Source organism: Phoca vitulina, unplaced genomic scaffold (genome assembly GCF_004348235.1).
Source record: "Phoca vitulina isolate PV1807 unplaced genomic scaffold, GSC_HSeal_1.0 scaffold1, whole genome shotgun sequence".
Lineage (NCBI taxonomy): Eukaryota > Metazoa > Chordata > Mammalia > Carnivora > Phocidae > Phoca > Phoca vitulina.
The window spans coordinates 62,655,736-62,663,988 of NW_022589704.1; the positions used below are offsets into that span (position 1 = coordinate 62,655,736).

An 8,253-nucleotide genomic window follows, 5' to 3' on the forward strand; every position below is an offset into this window, starting at 1 on the left:
CACCATCACCGACCTGGGAGATGGAGCACAGCTGCCCTCCATGGGCATCACCCGCCACTGCTTCTTCACACCACTGGCTTCTACTTTACAGTACCGTGAGTGCATCTGATTGGCTTGGCCTCCAGCACGGTTCCTTAATCTTATCTGGAAAGGAGGCTTGGAAAGAGTATAAGCATCTTCAGCTTCTAGAGTAGGAGGCAGGCTCTGCTTCCTCCAAACATAGGAAAAGGGTTTAGAAGCTGAGCAGCCCAGAAGAATGACAAATGCCCACAAGCTGGACAAATTAGTTCTATAGAAGAGAAGTACCCTGAGCTTTTGGAGCAGAGAATGGTCACTCTGAAGAGGTATGACAAAGAAGGCTTTACACAATCGGTCAGAGTTGATCAATTTTTGAAGGATGAGAAAATTGGTAGGGTTGTGCATAGGGAAAGGAGGAGGAATTGTAGATAAATGGAATGACATGAGCAAGAATGCAGAACTGGGAAGACAGGGAGAGGAATCCAAGTTAAATGGAGCTAGGTTTCATGGCAAGTCACTAATGAAAGAAGAGTAGAAAGGACAGGAATGACATTGAGGTAGGAAGGTTTGTTAACAGTAGTTCAATGCAATCAATGTGGTGTTTGATGGGAGTATTTGCATATTTTTTGTATGTACTTCCATTGCTTTATCAAAAAATCATGTCCTTGTCAATTTGAATCTCATTCTCAGTCTTTAGGAGAATAGACTTGTTTTTATGAATTGCTAGGAGCCTGTTGGTTTTTTCTTTGTTCGTTGTTTGTGATTTTTGTTGTTGCTGCTGCTATATTTTGCTGATAGAGAGGCTAACTCCTTTATACTTTGTATTACATTGTATCCACAGAGGAATTTGGCAGGAATCTTTTAGTTGATCCTAAGAGTGACCACTACCTACAACTTTTAATCAAACTAGTATCATAATCCATTTTTTCACACTTGTTATACACATAACATGTGCCAAGCTCACTATATAGTGTTTTCATCCACATATCTAATTTAATCATAAAATTACTCTTTTATTTATGAAAAAACAGGATCTGAGAGAATAAGTAATTTGCCCAATAGCACACAGGAAGTGGTGGGATAGGGGTTCTAACTCAGGTCTGTCTAACCTAATTCCTACATCATCTAATGGCTTCTCCCATCAGAGTGCAATTTGAAATTATGCTTTTTTGGCTGTGCTGTCTAGAAAGTCTGTGATGTTTTGATTCTAGTCATTCTGAAGCCAAGAGTGGAGACTCAGTTTTAAAGGACTCAAAGGGGGCAGATCTTGTTTGGCATCCTATGCAGGATTACCTGGCCTTAAATCAACAGATCTTTTGTCTTGCCAAGGGCATCCTTTGCAGGTATAGAGGATAAGTATTGGCTGTTACGACAGCTCTGCCTTGAAACCATATAAACTGCCTTCCTTGCTACTTCCTTGGCAATACCAAGTACTTAAGTACTGCCAACGTGGTATATTCTTGTGTGATCAAGTGACACCTGAGGGGAGGTGCCATACTCTTGTCTCATCCTCTGAAACAGGGGCTCCAAGTCCCAGAGAGTGGTAAGACAAACCAACATCCATGGACTAAGATTATGGGAATTATAATGGAGAAGCATGAATGATGGAGGTCCAGTGATAACCTACCAAGCTATTGCTGTCCTCATCCCATCCTCCACCCCCACCAAAACTTAAGCAGAAATTTTAAGGTCTGGCCATCCAGGGTGATCTGCAATATTTGGCTTCCCATTTCTATTTTCTTTCCTTATTCACCCTTTGAGAGAGTGACCAATAAGCATTAAAATGTAAAATCAAAAACAAAAACAAAAAAACAGGCAATGGGAGGAAGGTGGAAAAATAAGCAATCATGGTGTCAAGCTTAACTGAACTTCTCCCTTGCTCTGCTGTCTTAGTGAACCGGACCCTGTAGCAAATGTCACAGACATTCACCACCCATGTTAAGTCCTTACTCCCTAGACCTGCAATCTGCAGATCACTTTGTCTTCTATTTCACTGAGAAACAGAGGCCATCAGTTAGAAAATCTTTCCTTTCCCCTCACCCTGCAAACTCCTCTTGATTTAGAAAAGTGTTTCAAAGCTAAGCTCTCCTCCTGTGCTTCTAATACCACCAGTCTTACCTACCTTCTTCTGTAACTTGCTCCATGAATGACCTTGATTTTTGTCTCCCAAGTCTTAGCTCACAAAGATGTTCAAGGATACCATATCTTAAAAGACAAACTCACCAAAGATTTTCCTACCCCTAACCCCACACACGGTCACTTTATGTCTTGCTGCCTTTGCACAGACTTGTTGAAAATGTAAGGTTCCCTGTGTTGTCCGTATTTTCTCAACTCCCACTCACTCCCTGATGCAATATGGCATCTTCACTGAAACTGCTTCCCCCAGACCAATAAGTGTTGGATTCTGGGTTTTTGTTATTGTTTGTTAGTTGGTTGGTTTTTCCTGACTAACACCCCTGAACAGAGGTCTCCTGGTGGTCACAGTTAGAGGAATATACATGTATATATACAGTTAGAGGGAGGCCAGTCTGGACCATTTTGTTTCCTTCTCTGGAATTTGATACCTAAGTGGAGACACACCAGGGAAGATGTGAATGCTGAGGCATCAGTTGGCATCACTGTGAAGAAGAAGTCCATCCACTCTTCCTGCTCAGATTTCCAGGGGTCCTTTATTTCCTGGCTTCCTGAGGCCTGGTTGTTCAGCTTTTCATGAGACTCTGTAAGCTATACTCTATCCTGATAGCCCCCTTTCCTTCTTAAGTTAGAGAGGAGGGAATAGGGAATGATGGCTATTGGACAAAGGTTTCATTCTTTCATGAGGTATCTTCCCTCACCTACATTCTAAGATTATGGGAATATGGAAAATAAATTTCTGACATCAAAATTCTCTAAAAGCCTAGAATTATCGAGCAAAATCATTAGCATGAGTCTATTAGAGTCTACTTCCCCGACTTGCCTTGCACAGATTTTCCCTTCTATACGCAGCATGCAAAGGTGGAGTGGTGATGATTGGAAAAACAAAGGAGTGTGATAGGGATGCTTATTAATTAGTTAGAAGAATAAAGAATTGAGTTGACTTATTCTCAAGCCCAAGAAGCCCGAAGATGAGCACACATGAAGTCAAGAAGCCTAAGATCCGTGTTCTGGCAGATCCAGGTTTAAATCCCAGCTCTATCACTTACTCTGAATTTAGGCTTCAAACTTCTCTAAGCCTCAGTTTCTTTACCTGGAAAATGCAGATAATAAATTCATGTATGACTTTTCAAGAAGATGGTGCCAAGAGCAAAGAAGGAAGCCCCTATGCCTCTCACAGCCAAAGCCAAGGTAAAGGCTTTGAAGGCCAAGAAAGTGGTGCTGAAAGATGTTCACAGCCACACACACACACACACACACGGAAGATCTACATGTCACCCATCTTCAGGCAGCCCAAGAAACTGCACCTCCAAAGGCAGCCCAAGTATCCTCATTAGAGTGCCCCCAGGAGAAACAGGTTTGACCACTCTGCCCTCAAGCTCTCCTTAATTAAGTCAGCCATGCAGAAGATAGAAGACAATAGCACACACGTGTTCATTCCACTTGTGAGGGCCAACAAGCACCAGATCAAATGGGTTATGAAGAAGGTCTATGATATTGATATGGCCAAGGTCAATACCCTGAATAGGCCTGATGGAAGGAAGAAGGCATATGTTTCCCTAGCCTCTGACTATGATGCTTTGGAGGATGACAGCAAACTTGGGATCACCTAAACTCAGTCCAGCTGACTAATTTTAAACATAAATTCTTTCAGCATAAAAAAATAATAAAAGTGTCTACCGTGTAAAGTTCTTGTGAAGATGAAATGAGCTGCAAAAAAATTTTAAATGGATAGCAGAGTATCTGTAAGCCAGTGAGTGATCAATAAAAATTGCTATGACTACTGTTTTTTTTAATATAATCTTACTGGCTTGCCATGAGTTAATCTATGAGTGGACAGTCATAAAGAAATCACATTTTAACTGCTTTTAAAATTTATTTTAAAATCATCATAAAATTCCCTAAAAGGAAAATATTGTTTTGGATCCTTTAAGAAGAAAAGATAGATCTGAGCATTCAGTGACAATAGCTGAGCTTCCTAAGAGGACATAGCAACTTGGTTACTAGGGAATTTTTTCCTGACTGAGGCAGAAACAATCATGTGGTAACATATCACTTGAGATATGTGTCATGTTTAGGGATCCTTATTGTTGAAGGAAATAAAGGAAGAGGGGCAACCTCTCACTCTACAGAATAAGACAAAAAAGAAAGAGTATTGAACTCAGAAACTGAAGATTACAACGGCAATTAACATTTCATCTAAAGCTGCAAAGTAGACAGGTGAGCACTATATGGGTCTCAAGCATAGAAGGCATGGAAAATGTAGATGCCACACCCAGAACACAACCCTAACAGTTTCCTAAAAGCAATAAGGAAGATGCTAATTTTGTGAGGTGTATAATACTGGGGCTTTAAATCCTGTTCCTGGTGTTTCTTCTTTATTCATGTCATTACAGCAGTCTTGAACAAGTTGCTTGGATTGAACCAGGCCTTATATCCCCAGTCTACTGCTTAGTAACTGTATGACCTTGGCCCATATGACCCACCCTTTCCGTCATCTGTAAAGTGTGGCAAATAAAAATACCTGCCATACTGCCTTAAAGAACTATCAGAAACATGAAAGAATGTGAACATAATTTGTCAATGATAGAGCATGATACAAATGTTGTCATTGTGCAAGATTTGGTGGTCAATGAATGGTTAAACATTTTACATTCTATTTTAAGGGTATATGTTTATGGTGAAAGCAAAATTGACTTCATCATAGACTTATTTAAAATAAATATGTAAACTGTGAGATCCAGCATTAGACACCACCTGGTGGCAGTTAGGAGTAATGCAAGTACATTGCTGAGCTACCGCAAATGTCACAGAAAAGTAAAGTGGAAGGGATATTGAGAATCTCAAAGAGGGACTCAGACTAAAATGAGAAGAAATGAGACGTGGCATACCTAGGATTGAAGTTCTAAATGGCTCTAGGGTTTGGTGGGCTATAAGCTGCAGCAAAGCCATTGCTTGGCTCAACTGCAGCTAAATTAGGGGAAGAAAGTCAAGCCTCTTATTTAAACTTGACTTCCCAAGGACCAGCATGGTAGTATCAAGAAGAAAATAAAAAGGGGAAAAAAAAAAAAGCTAAGGAAAGGAGAAAGGGAGGTAGAGAGGGAGAAAAAAATCTTAGCAGAAACTCTATAAACCAGCCCATTCTGTATGCTTTTATTTTGTTAGGTTTTTTTTTTCTTCTGGTTGCCAATTCAAGTTTCTTTTGAAAAATTCCAACTCTATGCTAACCGTCCAACTCTATGCTAACCGAATCAAGTTAAATAGGGCTGACATGGCATAGATGGAAAGAAACAATGTGTCTTTTTTCCCCCCAAAGATTTTATTTATTTATTTGACAGAGAGAAAAAGTGAGCATGAGCCTGGGGACGGGAAGGAGGAGCAGAGGGAGAGGGAGAAGCAGACGCCCTGCTGAAGACCCTGGGATCATGACCTGAGCTGAAGGCAGACGCTTAACCACCTGAGCTACCAGGCATCCAACAATGTGTCTTTCTTGGCCCTTTGTGATGGAACAAATCTGCCCTGACCAAGAATGCTGGGAAGAGCCCGTGAAATAGGGCAAATAAGGCCTAAAAATTGAGACAGTCTATGGAAGACAGCTAAATTCACAGTTCAGCAGTACTTTCTTGCCTAGGATGATGCACACAACACCAGCCCCAAGTAACAGGGTAACTTCTCCAGTCTCAATTGCCTTTTGGTGCTGGCATCCCCTAGAAACAGGGAAATGTCTTCCCTTAAAGCTGTAGCCTTTATGTCTTGGTCTTCCTCCATTTCCTCTTTTACAGGAGGTCACCATCATGCTCCCAGGCAGCTGCAGAGCATGCTCAGTATGTGATTTGTCCATGATGACTTCTCCCTGCAATGTGAGGAAATTTGGGAAACAGACTATTGCTGCATCATACCAGCTTCCCAGACAATCATGAATTTGGGCTCCAATTACACAGTTAACTGATAGAAATTTTCCAACCAGCTAGTCAACCCCAGCCTTTCACATGAAAATTCACTTAATTTACATAATGCTGTGAAGTAGGTGCTATTATGATCCTCACTTTGCAGCCTGTGAAAATCGGGACTCTTCCTTGATGAAGACTCAGAAGATATGCATTCCCTCAAAAGTGATATAATATAGAGACCAGAAAAAGTCATAAAACATTTATTGGAATTCTAATGGGATGCACAAAGTCATGGCTATTATGATGAAGTAGCAAAAATTTATAAAAGAAAGACAGAGATGCAAATTGAGATGGCTGACTCTTTTTTCCTTTGGTAAGGAATGCTAGATTTTGGAAATGAATGTAAAGTCTTCTGACATATATTGTCAAATTGTATTTGAAAGTGTGGTAATAATCTACAGTCCTACACAAAACCCCCAAGAATGCCTATTTCATTTCATTAAGCATCACACATTTAAGAGTCTTTGCTACTTTGATACACAAGAAAACAATATTTAGATAATTTTGCATTTCTTTGAACATTTTCTTATATGTGTCCTTTTCTGTGTATTATCTAGTATTTATATTTATGAAGTTTTAATATTTTAAATTATTTTATAAAAAATATATTAACCTTAAAAATATGATAAAAACAAATGTAGATTGTTGTTAATTACATTTTGCATTAGAAGCAAACATATTGTAGCATTAGAACCCATGAAGTGGAGGAGAGTCTTGAAAAATTCTGTAGATGTTCATATGAAAAGAGAAAGAGTTGAGAGAGATGTTGATCCCAAACAGAATATAGAATGAAAAACAATCCTAAGAAGTCTAGGTATTCCCAGGGCTACGGTAAGATGGGAGGGATAGATGAGAAGATTTGAAATAGAAGAACTAATTAAAGATGTATTTTGAGAAAGCTGAGTTGAAATAAAAGGCTGGAATAACATTAAATAGGTGATGCTGTTGTGCAACCAGATTTGAGAACCACTGGTCTCATTGATTTCTGCAGTCTCTTCTAGATGGAATCCTCTTTGAATTTAAATTTCATCAATGTGTTTATATTTTATCACATCCACTTCCTTTCTGTCCATAGTCACTTTGGAAGGAGAGTGGAGGAAAAGAGCTTCCATAAGAATTTTTGGAATTTAGTGATTTCAAAATAACACACAGTCTTGGGGCACCTGAGTGGCTCAGGCAGTTAAGTGTCCAACTCTAGATCTCAGCTCAGGTCTTGATCTCAGGGTCATGAGTATGAGTCCTGCATTGGGCTCCATGGTGGACATGAGGCCTCCTTAAAATAACAATAACAACAACAACAACAACAACAACACATGGCCTCATAGGAACAAGTGTATGACTTGATAAAAGATCAGGTGATCTCATGAAATTTTTTTTAAAGCTCTTTGCAGCATTTTTCCTATTAAACCCCCTCATCTTAAGGGAAATCTTTTACTATCATTTGGCTTTACTTGCTTTAGTTTTTTATTTATGAGGTTTTTAAAAAATAAAAATGAATAAATTAATGGATGGAAATGGTCCCAAACCTTCTCATACTGATTAATCTGAAAAGTCCCTTTCAGCCAGTTTAAATGCTTTCCTTAAAGCCATCCCCCCAGTCTGCTTTCATGTTGGAGCCCTGCGCACAGAACCCTCTGCGGGTGTGAGCGGGGAGAAGCCACGGAAAGTACCTCGACTGGACTCCTCTGCGCAGGGCTGGGTGTGCGGCCAAGTGCTGTCATGTGTGGAGCACCAAGCAAGAAAATGGTCAAAGCCATGTTCAAGTGCCTTTGGGTCTTTCTTTTGTTGTGAACATGGGGTACTTTTTCAGCACTGAACTGTTGAAAATGCCAACCAGATTCGAAAACTGTGGTTAGCCAGTTCTTCCTGATCCTGGATGAGTGTTTGGGGGTGATTTCATTTTTACTGATCCTTTAGATGGAATTTTCAACTCACCAATTGAGAATTACAAGAGGGAATTTTGTTTGTTTCAAGTTTTTATTTAAATTCTGGTTAGTTAACATATAGCATAATATTAGTTTCAGGAGTAGAATTTAGTGATTTATCATTTACATGTAACATCCAGTGTTCATCCCAAGTGCCCTTCGTAATCCTCATCACCCATTTAGCCCATCCCCCATCCACCTCCCCTCTGGTAACCATCAGTTTGTTG

General features: G+C 39.8%; 1 pseudogene; it reads left to right on the forward strand.

The window, feature by feature from the left end:
• Positions 1-3,288: 3,288 nt before the first annotated feature.
• Positions 3,289-3,764, forward strand: LOC116630677 (annotated as a pseudogene).
• Positions 3,765-8,253: the final 4,489 nt, after the last annotated feature.